The sequence below is a fragment of the Cimex lectularius genome, unplaced genomic scaffold (genome assembly GCF_000648675.2).
Source record: "Cimex lectularius strain Harlan isolate CLEC.00 unplaced genomic scaffold, Clec_2.1 scaffold79, whole genome shotgun sequence".
Lineage (NCBI taxonomy): Eukaryota > Metazoa > Arthropoda > Insecta > Hemiptera > Cimicidae > Cimex > Cimex lectularius.
In genome coordinates, this window is record NW_019392727.1 from 1,008,825 (window position 1) to 1,024,339 (window position 15,515).

A 15,515-nucleotide genomic window follows, 5' to 3' on the forward strand; every position below is an offset into this window, starting at 1 on the left:
GTCAAGCGGACCACGAAAACTAGTGAATTTAAAAGGTAAAATTACGTTTCGGTGGCTCATAATTATATTGAAAAAATTCTGTTCACTCTCGGGACTTATAGGCTGTAGGGTGTTTTGAAGGTATTTCTCAGTTTTAAATAAATCGGTGAGTCTCAAATTGAGTAGTTGTGTCGAACGTTATCGCGAGCAGTAATGTGTTAAAGCGTATTTATGTAACGATCCTTGTCGGATCGTTATCCGAATATGTTTATTGAACGAGAAATCCGGCGGTGTACTTTGTCGATGGTCTCTGCGAGACAAATCCCATCCAGGCATGCTGTAAGCACAAATAAGCCTCAGTGGGAGATATCTTTCCACCGGGATGGACATACGTCAAGGTCAGTGGCCCGACTTTTACCGAGGTTGATAAGATCTTCCTCTTAACATGTAACATACTTACGAAAGTTATCTAGCATCCTTCACCGTGGGAATATATCAGGAACTAAAAACGAACAACGAAGAAGATGAGATAAAACGACTTTCTATATATGTTTTAAAATTAAGACAGTGATTGCGTTTTATTTTTCATAATAAATCCCATTTTATTCCACTATAAACATGTAAGGGCCGATAGTTTCCATACTGGTTTTATTTCCGTTATTCTATGATTCTCGGTGTCCTATTTTCCGTTGTTTATATTTCTCCTTGTATTTACGTTGATAATAAGACATAGTTTCGTTTTTTTCTAATAAAATATTTATTACCAACGGTATAAATTAATATATTTTGGTATTTTATGGATTTTATTATACAAGTTTACTATACTATGTCTTGTAGGGAGTTAGCAACCATAATTTTTCTACCAACTTTAAAAAAGGGATAGTTCTTGGCGAACAGGTCCCGGGTCGATCTCCGCTCGAATGACAGATTATAGGGGTAGGTTATGCTGGTGAGTGGTAAGTTTACCATGGAACTGAGAAAATTTGGAGGGGTTAAATTATTTATAAAGGATATTTTGAGGTCGTTGTGGAGGGTAGTATTGGAGACATATTAGGGAGCGTTGAATATGATTCTGGGAATTTCGGATTTGAAGGACTGAATTCATTGGCCATTTATAGGTGCGACTAAATGAGGTCCTTAAGAAATCAACCCCTCACCAAAAATTGTGAATTTAGCATGCCAAGTATCCGTTTGTTCCGCCGGTAAGGGGCCTCCCGCGAACGGCTTCTCCTACCATTAGCGAGAGAAAGAAGGGAAGGGAGATAGATAAATAGATTGATTTGATTGATTGATAGATAGATAGATAGAGAGGGGGAGGGAGATAGATAAATAGANAGAGAGAGAGAGAGAGAGAGAGAGAGAGAGAGAGAGAGAGAGAGAGAGAAAGAGAAAGAGAAAGAGAGAGAAAGAGACCGAGACCGAAACCGAGACAGAGTGAGAGAAGAGAGAGACCAAAAGACCTAGACAGAGAGAGAAAGAATGCATATCGTTTTACTTAAAAAATCTCTTAAATTTAGGTCTTACAAAAAAACTAGAGAGAGAAAGAGAGAGAGAGTGAGAAGGAGGTCGGGGGCCATTTCCTCTTGAGACCCTTGAGGGATTGTAGGAATGGTTCTGTTGGACAAGGCTTGAGCAAGATTATGGTGAAGGAAGAGTTTATTGCGGGATTTGGTAAAGCTTATAGGAATTAATTATTGAATAATTGGAATTTTAAGATCGTTGTGGAAGGTAGTATTTGAGCCATAATTGAACGACTTTAGATTGATCGGATTGGATAAGTTGGATAATGGAAGTTTTAGCGGTTCCCCACAGTTCTATTCAATACGCCCGAGATTGCAAGTTTGTTTTTCGTCAATAGCTGTTGTCTTTCTATACGTTTGTAAGTATACTGCTCGTTTAGGTCTTGTTGTTTTAGTCGTGTATGCTGACTACATGTTAAGCGTGAGTCTGGGCGGAACCCAAGGTAACGAACAAAGTCGGATTTGAGGATAGGAACATTGTTTTAGTAGATTGTTAGAGGAGATTTGATTCGGAGTGTAAATGTGACATGGACGCACTTCCTTTCATTTATCTACACCAATCGTTATACATCTGATATGTCCCTGCAGATCATCCGAAGCAACTTCAGGATCGGGGTGAGTGGATAATACAGCTGGGCCAAAGATACGAGGAGAGTGGTAGGTGTAGTTGGGACATCTGCAGTATAAAGGATTTGTCCGAGCACATGCCCCCGCGGTCAGAGAACAGTACTACTCGGAGTAATATGATCGGATACGAAAGAACCGCTCTGTTAAGTAAGAGTGGAAGATTAAATAAATGGTACTTTGTAGGGGACACGCTTAAGAAGGTCCTTAAGAGGTCCTTAAGAAATCAACCCCTCACCAAAAATTGTGAATTTAGCATGCCAAGTATCCGTTTGTTCCGCCGGTAAGGGGCCTCCCTTAGGCCCCACTGGGTGGAGGATGGGAAAAAATTTAACGGATCTAAGTATTTCAATCAAAAGACCTTAGAAGAATCCAAACTCCTTACTATGCCTCCAACCTCACAATAACTTTAACATTCCCTTCGTTAAAGAATTGATCCTTCCAGTTTCATGTTACAATCCAATTTTTCAACCCATCCTGACCCTACTGCTCGATTCCTCTCCACTACTTCCGATCCGAAGAAAGGACGCTTCGCCTCAAAGGACGATGGCCTCGAGACCTCCTCGCTTCAAATTCATTTCGTGTCTTCATAAAATCAATCTTGAGGGAGCACTAGTAAGTCATCTTTCAAGACTTTTTGAGTGGCGTTTGTTGTTTTAAAACATACTCGTGTTAAAGTAAAACTCGAGTGAATCAATTAAAAAAAAGGCTATCCCTCCCTTTCCCCGGGTGTTCCGCGTGTGAAACTTCCACGTCTGTGCGCCCAAGCCCTCGCCAGGGGGGAAGTTGTCACCGTTTGTAAACAAATACATGGCACCCTCCGAATAAGGAAGCGCTTGACATTCAATATTACAAGTTAATTTATAGGAGGAAGGTCAGAGGCTATTAAACAACACTTTCGCTTCCCCATTGTCAACAACCGCCACTTTGTTTCCATTAAAGCACGCTCAGACACACCTCATCAACACGGGGGGGAAGTGGAAATGTTTTGAAAATGACCAAAATGATCATTGCCTAGACGGTGTGATTTATTAGTCATTTTTTTTATTGTTATGAACTTAATGGGCTGAACATGCACATTGACATATGGCATCGAGACCTATTTAAATATTAATAATGAGAAGACTTTTGCAGACATTTTTTTATGTATTTACAAACTTGTCTATGTTTATTCTAAATATAGAAACAAAGAAACAAAACAATAAAAATTCTGAGGCATTGTGATAGCTCCCGTTCAGGAATAAAGGAAATGTTTGTGATATGTTGGTTCCTGAAAAAAATTGGATTTTAATAACGGTTTATGACCTAGAGGCTGCATCTTGTCAATCTTTCTTAATATAAGATGCTTAAATTGTACTCGAGCTTAAAATATAACCGTGTTCTTGTTATTTTATGGGCCCTTAGCTACCTTTAAAAAACTTGCAAACGAAGAATAACCAGCAGACACCGACGAGGGAATCCCAATGAGCAGGATCGCAAATATACTTATTTTATTGAGTGTTTACCGATGTACGTGATTAGGTTTCTCATTCACTTGTCTCGGCTCACTTAAGTCTTATCGGGCTTTTTTAGCTACTGTCAACGACATTACATTTCCTACATCACTTGAGACACGATCGATAAATGAAATTGATAACAATATCAATGTCTCATGTCCAATTAACCACAGATAAGGAGAATTGATAAGATTTACATACATTACAGAATAGATATAAGTTTATGCAAAAAAAAACTTTTATCCTGGCGAGTTGACATATAAGATGGACCTTCTTTTATGCACTTTGAAAAAGAACAACAGCGTATAAACTGATGCAGATAATAAAAAAAAATTAATAATTAAATGACTATCAGTATATTTCAGACTCTTTAGTGAGACCCCCTCCAGGAAATCTTTATTGAAAGGCGAAAGATTTATTCGATATGAAGGGAGACCAGGGAGCTATAACGTGTCAAGAGTACTGTCGATAGGTGGCCCTCGGAGAATCTGATTCCTAGAAGAGGGCGATTAAGAATTCATAATAAAAATAAATCACCCAATTAAGACTCAAATAAAGTAATAAATCAACCGATTAAGATGTTGGTACTTGCTTTTGGGCCGAAGCCCGGGTATGTGTCAAGCAAGTAGAAAAAGGTTGCTCGATGTGTCCCACCTTAATTGAAGGTTTACACATGTTCCTTGGTTCCATACAGAGATGTGTGCCACCCGGTATTGGAATCGTGCTTGAACACGGCAGCTGGTGTTTGGGTCCCCTGTTCCGACATTTTATTTATCGTGCCAACGTTTCGATCTTTATTAAAATCATCTTCAGAGCTCAAAGTGTTTGTTTTCTGCGTAATTATGCCATTCTTGTGTGTCGTGTTAAGAGTGCCATTGAGATATTCAGATATGCTTCCTCTAATTGCAATAAAGTCGAGATGCATTTGGGCAAATAGAAAAATGATGCATTGCAATGTTTTAGGTCTCAGTCTACGGATCTCAGTGGATATGGAAGTGTTTTCATAATAGTTGATACAATACCATGGTTATGAAATTGATCGCCCCAGTTTGATAAAATATACAAAAAAGTAATACAATATGTTCCTAAAGTGCTCCCCATACTTGGTATTTTCTTTACTCTTAATCATATCTCAAACTTAGCCGGATAAAGCTGAACTATGTGGAAAAGGAAGGTGATGAAACAACATGACTATCCTCCATATCGATGAACGTTAGAACACTAGTTAATTAACTAATGTTTAAATTTATTTCAAACAAACAGTTGGACAAAATGCGGAAGTGAATGTGCGTAGAGGAATTAAAATGCACGTTAACTTTTGATGGCCAAGCCAATCTAAACACTGCGGATTTAATAAAACAATGTCGCTGTGATCAACATTCAGGGTCGAATGGATCACCTTCCTTGTTTATTTTCTATACAACATAGTCTTAAAACTTTGTACTAAGAACTGGTGAACCTGTGAACCCGGGGAGTTTTTGTAATAGGGCATACCTGTTTGACTCATTGTACGTACCATGATTCAGAAACACTGATACGTGCTGCTTATACATAGTATACATACAGGCATTTTAAATAATCAAAGTGATGTTTATAGGAAGTCTGATAAGAGAAGTACAGCCATATTTATTCGTAGCATCATTAATTCGCCAATAAATAACGATAGACGATGGAAGAGAAAGGATGCCTTCATTATATTCTTGAACCAATTAACGCAGGATGTTAATCAATGATTTTTGTTTATTAAGAGAAGATAAAAAGTTTCTGCGAGCAAGCAGAAGCTTTCACGAAATCAAAAAAACAAAAGGAAGTTTAATCAAATAGAAATCAGAATTTTAAGTGATTAAAATAATACAATTAAAAAAAAGTAGTTTTTCTATTTTCAAGGAAGGGCCTCAAAAGTGTAATATAAATAAAATTAACTTTATTTATAAATCTTCTCAAACCTGTTAGTGGGCGGCACAAAAACGGCCAAACAGCCAGGATATTTTACAAAAAATGGTGTGAGTAATTTGAGCTTTAAATTTCACAAAAACGAGTAACCTACCCGGATCAGCTCACATATCCGAAACCGCAAAAAGGATGTGAAGGTATGTCGAGGATATTGGTGATTCTGGATGTAGGCATGGTTTTTTCCTGGACCGATAGACCGTAAAAGTGGAAGGACAATAATTGTCAAAGGTCTTAACGAGTTAAGCATGATAGAAAAATTGTTGCTAATTCGATAAAAATCTATACAGGGTGTTCGGCTACTCGTGTTACAAATTTTGCCAGTAGATTCTACATTCAAAATGGAACCAAAAAGTACTAATTAACTATGGTCCGAATCTCATCAGTTTTGGAGTTATTCCCCTTTTTCTGATTTTTTAAGATTTCACGACCTTACTTCAAATATACAATGATAACTCCAAAACTAAAAGGATTTGGACAAATCCGTTGATACCATCGAAAAATATGTGAAATTTTTAATAAGATGTGATTCACACTAAACTTAGTGAAATAAGCGTTTTAGTAGCGAGATCTTTAACAATTTTTTTTTAAGTTGAAAAACTTTCTATGGTGATTCTAAACTACTATTTCCAAGCCTAGTGATCAGCATATTTCAGAAAACGTACTCCATTTAATATCCTTTTTAGTGGAGTAATTGCTTTTTTTAAAAGATGAAGAAATTGATGTAAGAAAGGAGAAAACCGTGGTTGACGGATTGGTAACGTGGAAATATTAATAATAATCATTAAATTCACTAATTTCGTGGTCCGCTTGACCGATTAATATATTACAATTAATTAAGGGTTTTAGTTCAGGTAAAAAAAGTCAATGGCACGAGCGGGATTCGAACCCACGATCTTCGGCTTGATACGCCGCTGCTCTACCACTTGAGCTATCGTGCCCTCGATCCACTNTATACATATATCTCGCTGGCCACCGGCAATTTCAGTTTTTTTAATTTTCAGTAAATTACTGGTAGGCTTCGAGAATCACCCACCCCTGGTGTTGGCAGTCCGGGCCAGACCTAGATTTTATATTTCTAGCTGCCGAAGTTTGGCTTCAGGGGCTACCAACAGCTAGGTCATTTCATCTCCCTACGCATTCAGTCCCTATCCATTCACACCCAATTTAAATACATTCTTTCTTATTTACATATCATTCACTCAGGGTGGTGGAGTACTCGATATTCCTCCATCACCCTTTTTTTTATCTCGGGTCTTGGTTGAGATGAAAAAGTTAGTGTCACGATAGCTCAAGTGGTTAGAGCAGCAAAGCATTGTGCCGAAGGTCGTGGGTTTGAATTCCGATCGTGTCACCAACATTTTCACCTCAACCAAGACCTTAGATAAAAAGAATAATTAATTGAAATAATTAATATGTTCAATTATGATCGCTAAACATGTATGGGTTCATATAACTAACGTAATTGAGGTCCAATGAGGTATTCAATATTTCCACCATCGATCTTCTCATACTACACATTCCCGCCAATAAATACATTTACTGTCAATATACACTAGGGAAACACACCTTTCAGTACTATATGCAATAAAACAACTTTTCTACAAAAATACAATAGGGGATCCAGATAATCAGTGCCGTGTTCAAACACGATTCTCATATCGGCTGGCATTACTAAACGCTCTCTATATAGAGCCAAGGAATTGCACCCTTCAACTAGGTAGGACACATCGAGAAACCTTTATCTACATGCTGGATAGTTACTCCTGCTTTGGCCCAGAAGTCCGTATGTAAACCTCGCATGGTTTTGCTAATTTATTTCATCGTGGTTATTGCCTTCACAAATTGTTTGAACTAGTAGTTTTCACAAACATTGAGTTTGACATTTTCGTAACGGGAAAAACTGCTGTATTGCTACGCATGGTTCAGAGGACGACACATTTTTAAAATAAGGAGTTACGCGGAAGATGGTTAAAGATAGTTAAACAAAATGTAACAATAAATTAAAATTGAATACTGATATTGATATTATAGCAAATAATTGAATTCCCATGTGAAAAAGCTGTTTCGTGTGTTCAAATTTTCCAATGCCGTTCAAATTTACTCGAAACAGCATTTTTCAATGGGAGGATGCCATCTATTTCGAGAAGGGCTGGTGGACAGTTTGAACAGGAACCGGCTTCCATTTTCGGTCCAGCCTGCGAGTTGACACGTCCCTAACCTCCTTTTACGGAGGTACATCGGCCGTATTTAAGATTGAGAAGGCCCGCGAGGCTTTGACACCCACTGCAAGCGGCCTTATAAATTATGCATTCACCGGAACCAGTTTTGATCAATTGCATCATTACCGATGTATTCCTGAGCGGTGAAAAACTGCCCTTTTTAACGTACTTTTGTACGTGCTTCATCTGCCGCAGTCCAAGTTATGCCGCGAGGAGAGGAAGTGCCTCGGCATAGCGCGTGGTAGGCGGCGGGGTTGCTCGAGATTGAAGCCCAAACGTCGTGCCGTTCAAACAGCATTTTCAGAATATTAATTGACTCGAATATCCCGTGAGTAGCATTAAGACGACGAGAAGACACAATAAATGTACATTAAATTAAGGGCAGTGGCCATTTAATTACCCGAAGAATTTTCCATTGAGAGTTTGACTGGTGGACGCGTAATTTTCATGAACAAAAATTTTCTGTTGAATCGAAATTATGTTTTAACAAGGAAAACATTGGAAATTTGATTTAAACTTTATTTTACATTTTTTAGGAATAAAGCATTCCTTCGTTAAATCATCGTATATTTATTTCCAACTATAAACGTACGATGTGTACATTCTATAAAGCATAGGAAAAATCCGAAATTTGTGATAAACCTATGCAGGTGTTGTTACAACATGGTATATTTGATCTTAACCCTTTCTGAAAATTTCTTATTTGAAATATTGGCTCAAAAGTATGAGTCTATATGTCAATCGTGTATGATTCATTTTAAATTTTCCAAGTTGGGTGAGAATGATTCTTCTTCTAACGAAACAAAACTTTCTAGGCTTTTCATTGACAAAACTAGATTACATATAGATATAATCAATACAATCCATTTTTAATTAGATTTATACTTTCACAAACTTAGTTTATTTATGTTATTAATTAGTATTTTATTTATGTGTTACGAGGGTATTTCAGCTACCAGGTTATATGAACTCTCATAGTCTCGGTGGTTTTGAAAAAAAAAATTGTAAGTATGTCAGGTTCGAATGCAGGGCTGCTTGATTCGAACGCTTGCCCTGTACCTAACAGTCATGAGTCGCCGTGCTTTAACCTTAGCGGTACCAGTTGCCTAACCGGTTGGTTACCATTTATTTTGGTTCTTTGATGGGACTGGATATTAAAAACAAATATATATTTAAAGAAAATGATGTAGATCAAATTGTAAACGATTGCACGATAGTGGTTGTGACATACATACGACATTACATATCCCACACAACCTTAAACCGAGAAAATATGCCTAAGGACTAGTTGTTTCCTGGATGCAAGAACCAAATGACACATTTTGCCTTTAAACGAGTTTCGACGAGTGAATTTACTTTGACAACACATTTTACCTCTATCATCTCAAAATAGAATTCCAGATATAGACCTTTGGTTGGTTAACTATTTTCATTCATTCAAGGCTGAGAAAGATAATTTTTGAATCACTTGTTGGCTGACCGACTAGCCAAAAAAGGGGCAACCCTCTCAACCATAGGACCAGAACCAACACTAACTATTCCAGAATGTGTTTTTAAGTTGGAACTGGAAGAATGGATGAGAAAGAAAAACTCAAACACTGGACAAATAGTCCAGGTACGAGGCAAGCTAAAAGATTTATAAACATCTCAAAATGGAAGGCGAAAAATCTCCTCTCTCTCGCAGGCAGGATTTGAGAAAAATTTTAGGCCTCTACACGGACCACTACCCTCTTAACTATCAACTTAAGCAAATGGGCAAAGCTAAGACGGAAACATGCCGGCTATGCCAGGAGGATGAAGAGACATCGACACAACATATCCTTTGGGAATGTAAAGCGTTAGCCCGTTTACGGTACAGCCACTTCTGGAGGACATATCTCATACCCAAGAGGTTCCACGAAGAGGCACCAAGGAAAGTGGTCAGTTTTAAAAGGAATCTTTCAAGGTATGGCTTTAAGGGCTGTAGGGGTTATACCATAGCCCTGTTTAGGTTGCAGTGGAGGAAAGGATTGTATTCTGCATCAACCCCCAATAAACCATAAAAAAATCCCTCGTTGGTCCAAGTAGAGATTAAAAATCGGCATGGGTTAAGGCAAGCGGAAAAAATGCCACTACTTCGAGAAGCAAGCCCGCGATCGGGTATGGCACTGGGGGCTGCTCTGGAAGTTCAACAGAGTCATCTCTTAACCTACTACCGAAATCCTACCATACCGACAGATACTTTCATGTCACAAGTGTACCCTCTAAATCAGCCTGCTATTGCACAGATGGACACAAGGAAGTATGACCCATCGTCTATATACTCTACAACGCAAACATTCCTACCCTTTCTGAAACTATCCTTCTTTATACGGATGGCACTGCCCTTGATCTTGTCATCTCATCCGGAAACCGCTACAAGAAGATTCACAAACAATTATCCATTCACGCAAACCCTCATGTCAGAAACCTTTCCTCCAGCACCCCTTCCAAGTAACCCTCCCGGACGATTGAAACGTTAGTGACAGTGACCTCTTAGGTGACAGTGAATGTGATTAACGCTAATCATAGGAGTGACTACAAGTGAATAGGTCCTGTGTTTTTATTTGTCTATATTTTTGTGTTCATTTTGTCTTGTTTTGTGTTCTAAGATCGTATCAAAATTTACTTAAACACAGCAATTGGTGCTGGTGTAAATAAATAAATATTTCGAGAAATATCGTCTTGTATTCTTATTTTAAGAATTGATTAAAATAAATACCAATAAGATTTATAATTAAACCCGAATATTGTGTGGCGTCTAGTGAATTTAACGATTTATCAGGTCAAAACCGACCTACTCTTCCTACGAACACGATTATTATTTCAATATATTAAGTTTCACGTCCCATCTAACTAGTCAAAGTTTAATAATAAAATATGTAGTTCACTCCATGTAATTATCCGTGGATGAACGGTTACTGATTGGTGGAAACAATTCATTGATGGTTAATTACTTTATTTTCTAGCGTGGTGGTCGATCCGTACGTGATGAGCATTTTTATACCGTCTCCGTGAGTTCATTTTGAACTAAAATTAGAAGATGCACTGGAAAACGCCGCGATGCTTTCATCCGGTGGATGTTAAATTATGATTAGGACTAAAAGCTCCATGCATAATGAAAGAGGGGAGTTAGAAAAGAAATACATTATCTACAAATCTTTACTAATTTATTATTCGAATTCTTGGCACGATTCAATTTGGAATTTCGTAGACGAACTATGGTTTATTAAATGTACAGTTGATGATAATGATGATGGTGAATATGGAGATTAGGAAGTGGGAGTTTTGTGTCACCCAAGCAGCCTTCAGGCTTTTTGTACTTTCTTAGTTCCTTAGTTCAGTGCAATCGACACGATCCATTTCCTAAGATGTACTAGGTCATTGATTGTCGTTGCTATAATTCCTTTCCCTGGGGTTTCTTTCTATCTCAGGTTATGTCTCCATTGAGCGGTTGCATCACATTGGCAGATGACATGGGTGGCTGTTTCTTCCTCCTCATTGTATAACCAATAGTTGGGGTCATCATTGAATATACCCATGTTATGAAGATGTTTTCTTAAATGCCAGTGACCGATATGTAGTTATATCACTGCCCTGATATACAGTAGAAAACGTTGGTTTGCTATTCCCCACGTACTACAGCTTTTTGGCTTATTGTACGTTTCCTAGTTCCTTAGTTCAGTTCAATCGACTTGAACCTTCCATTAAGCAGTATTAGGCCATTGCCAGTAGCTAAATTCCTTACCCTGGGTTTTCTTTGTACCCCAGGTTATGTCTCCAATGAGTGGTTCCTTTGAATTCGAAGATGATATGGGTGTCTGTTTGTTCCTCCTCATTGTATAACCTTTAGATGGGGTCATCATTGAATATACCCATGTTTTGTAGATGTTTTCTTAGATGCCAGTGACTGGTATTTAGCTGTATCACTGCCTTGATGATGATGAGCATAGTGGAAAACGATGGTTTGGTATGCTCCCACATACTGCAGCTTTTTGGCTTATTGCACTTTTCCTAGTTCCTTAGTTCAGTGCATTCGACTCGATCCTTTCCTTAAGAAGTATTAGGTTATTGCAAGAATTCCTTATCCTGGGCAGTGATACAGCTAAATATTGATGCTTTGTTAATGTTTTCTCAGACTGGTAGTCGTATCACTCCGAGTTAAGCACTCTCTAACTGTAGCAGTGAGCTTGCTAGTTTTGGTGAGGTTTTAACATAAGCTTACTACATCTAAAACCTTTAGAGTTTATCCACTTCTCTTTTATGGTTCTATTCTGAGAAAGAAGATTATGTTTGTTTTTGACATCCCAAAAATAGGTCAAAGACATATATGGTCTTGTAGATCCACCCGCTTTTTGTTCACCTAAAATTCTTGCTATCCAAGATATCTTGTACATTTAATCTGAGCTTATTATTTCTTTTTATTTTAAAATAATAAAAACAGAAGAATATAAAGAATAAATTATTAATTGAATATTGTTTGGTTGTAAAAGTTGTTTGTCTTCTACATAGACAGTAAAACAATATTACACTTAATCGTATAATAATACAGAATAATATTAAATTTCATGTAATTAATTTAGAATAAAAAACAAAAACATTTTAATCAAGTCAAGGACTAAAAAAAACATGTTGGAAACTAAATATTTTGTGGTTGACTAAGGTTTTAGGACAACAATATTATATATAGCATTACGTAAGTTGAGATTCGTTGGAATGCAGATTGTTCAAGTGTCTGTACTGTAGAGTTTTAAATTATTAGAAATCTTATTAATCAATAACTGACATGGTTTCTACTTGGCCTTACTTTTAAATAAGATGAAATTAAGGGTAAAAAATGAAAACACCACGTAAATAGGCTTAATTTTCCACTCCCCAGTTGTCAGCGAGCCAAAAGCGGTTAACACGTTCTCTCCCTGTTAGGCTGTCAATATGAGATATTTCTTCAGAGATAGTGGCAAGAAGCAATGAAGGCGATTCATCAACTAGAATCATCATCAACCACAACAAAGCTTATTGCCGGTCGGTACTCCTTTATCCAATTGTTCCTAAGGAGAATGTGACGAAATAAAAATAATCCAATGGTACAGAGCCAGTAAAACGAATAAACAACTTTGGATTTTACCGGCATTTTCTTCATGCTTTAATTTAAGCGATTGAGGAATAACGCCAGTAAAGTAATTATAATATTATATAAATGTCATTGATATGAGATAACGGTCAGTAATATCTAAAGTGTCAACCGCGTATAAAATTAAATTATAATTATTCAGAAATCGTGAGATGCGGTCTGGTGTGATGTAGGTTTCAGAAAAACATTTTCTTTATCGTGCCAACGTTTCGATCTTTATTGAGATCATCTTCAGGGCTCAAAGTGTTTGTCTTCGTGTAATTGTGCCATTCTTGCGTGTCGTGTTGAGAGTGCCAGTGCGATATTGCTGTTTTATGACTTTAATACTTTGAGCCCTGAAGATGATCTCAATAAAGATCGAAACGTTGGCACGATAAAGAAAATGTTTTTCTGAAACCTACATCACACCAGACCGCATCTCACGATTTCTGAATATTATCGATTAACGGTCAATAATCACCATACATTAATTTATAATTTTACCTGTTTTGTTTTTGTATGGCATATAATAACTTGGTATAATAGAAAGTATATGATTTCTTGGATCAGTGGCGGATCCAAGGGGGGTGCAAAAGAGGAATTACCCCCCCCCCTCCCGGAGTCAAGTGAAGATGTTATGTGTTATATGTAATATGTCTTAGGATTATATAAACCTTGATCTGTTACTTCTGATATACCTTCCCCAAATTAAATCAATTTCCTCTTAACTTGCCACGCTTTGGCTTTTTTGTCTCCCTGTTCGATACTTCGATCACTCGATTTGATATCAAGAAACTTGTATGTTGATGTGTAATTTTAGGTAGATTTCTTTCAAAAATCTAGCGCTCTCTTGCGGTTGCATTTTTGAACGCATACCAATGAATTTTTGCAGGGTGGTAAAGAATCCTATAAGGACGGTTGGGATTGTTTTTCAGCCAAACGGACTGGTGGTCGCACAGTTATAGGCAATTAAAATAAAAAATAATCAATCAAAATTTTAGCCATTTTTGCGTTTTCTCCCGCAAAACAGATCAGTTTGTTTAACTTCACTCCCTCCTAGCTCCGCCCCTCACTATTGGATTTTGGCATTTTTGGTACCGTTTTTAAGCTGGATTCGTCTTGCAACCCGGTTTGGCTCAAATCCAAGCAGTATTTTAAAAGTTACCATAATTTGAAAAAATCCCATTTTTAATCAGGATTTTTTCTCAAATACGGTACGTTCAAACCTAATTTCTTTCGTTTCGTTAGTTTCATTCGTTTAAAAGCTTAAATTAATTTCTGTTTTATAATAATATAAAACCGTAGGCGTTTCTTAATTTTTTGTTACCAAATATGCCAAGATTTCTTTTAAATTAACAGTGAAATCACAGTCAAAAGCAAAAGTCCTTAAAATTGTGGATATTATTAAAAAAAATATGGTATTGCCATCATACGTCATTTTCCGTAAATCTCACATTGTTACCAAAACGTAATACTCAAATTACACGGGAAAATAATTAATTAAATAGCTTAAATAAAATTTCAAATTAGGTAGTTAACTAGTAAACCATTCTTTTATTTGCCTTATTTTCAGTGGTCTAGGAAAAAATGGCCCGAATCTAATTTAATTTAACGCCAGCTGTTAATAATAAACAAAAATATTTGACTAATTTTTTTATCCTATTGCAATACGTTTATGATGCAATAGCAATACGTTTTGTATAAAATAAATAATAATATATACCCATGGTTTCCAAATTATTCTATAATTTTTAAAGTAGCAAATTTTTAGCACCGCTGGATTGGTTCCGCAAAGGAAAGAAGTCTACCTCTCACTACTTACTGCCGTGAGAGTTTTTTTTGCTCGTTTATGTTTTATGATAAAAATTTACATTGCAGACCATGATTTTTTTCGTGATTAGACATGTCCTTCTGGTGCTTTTCTGATTTCTGCCTCTAATCTTCTTATTCGATCTCTTGATGTGATAACCCCTAAGTTGGCGATAAATTTTGTATTTTCGTTAATGTTTGTGACTAAAAACATTTACATTGCAGACTCTGACGGAAAAACGTTTTGGAAACTTATGAAAATTATATGCCTTTTTGAAATTAAACTATTCAAACATTTAAATTAAGTGATTTTTTTTCAGTTTTTTCTTTGAATGAGGAGAAAGTATTGCGTTCGGACGAAAAACGATGTGTAGTTTTCTTTCAATTTGCAAGTTTTTAGGTCCCCTGTGCAAAAAAATCGACTTCCCCCGCCCTGATGACCAGCCTGGATCCGCCCTTGTCCTGTATGATGTAGAACTGTTATTAAATTCATCGGTATTATACAAAAGCACCTCAGCAGGATCCAGCCTGCTCAAATTCTAATGTCTCTGAATAGGGGCAGGCCGAATTGCCAGTGTTGGTGTGTACTACGACAGCTATTTAGATTTGGGATATACACAGGTTGACGAGGGCAAAGCTCGGTGTACGATTTGCGCGAAAATCCTTCCAAACAGTTCTAATGGTTCCAGTTAAATTGCATAGCCATTTTGAGGGTACACACCCAAAACTCCGGGAGAAACAGGCTGACTTTTTCCTGAGGAAGCGCACTGAACTGGTTGTTTCTCAA

The 15,515-nt window shown here is 37.0% G+C and overlaps 1 protein-coding gene and 1 non-coding gene across 2 annotated transcripts in view; both read right to left on the minus strand.

Moving 5' to 3' along the window:
• Window positions 1–15,515, minus strand: part of LOC106663357 (putative phosphatidate phosphatase) — a 53,919-nt gene that overhangs the window by 17,520 nt on the left and 20,884 nt on the right. The gene's annotated exons all lie outside the window — the stretch shown is intronic.
• Window positions 3,939–4,063, minus strand: LOC112126864. The gene has a single exon (XR_002910268.1). It is a non-coding gene; the product is annotated as a U5 spliceosomal RNA (small nuclear RNA).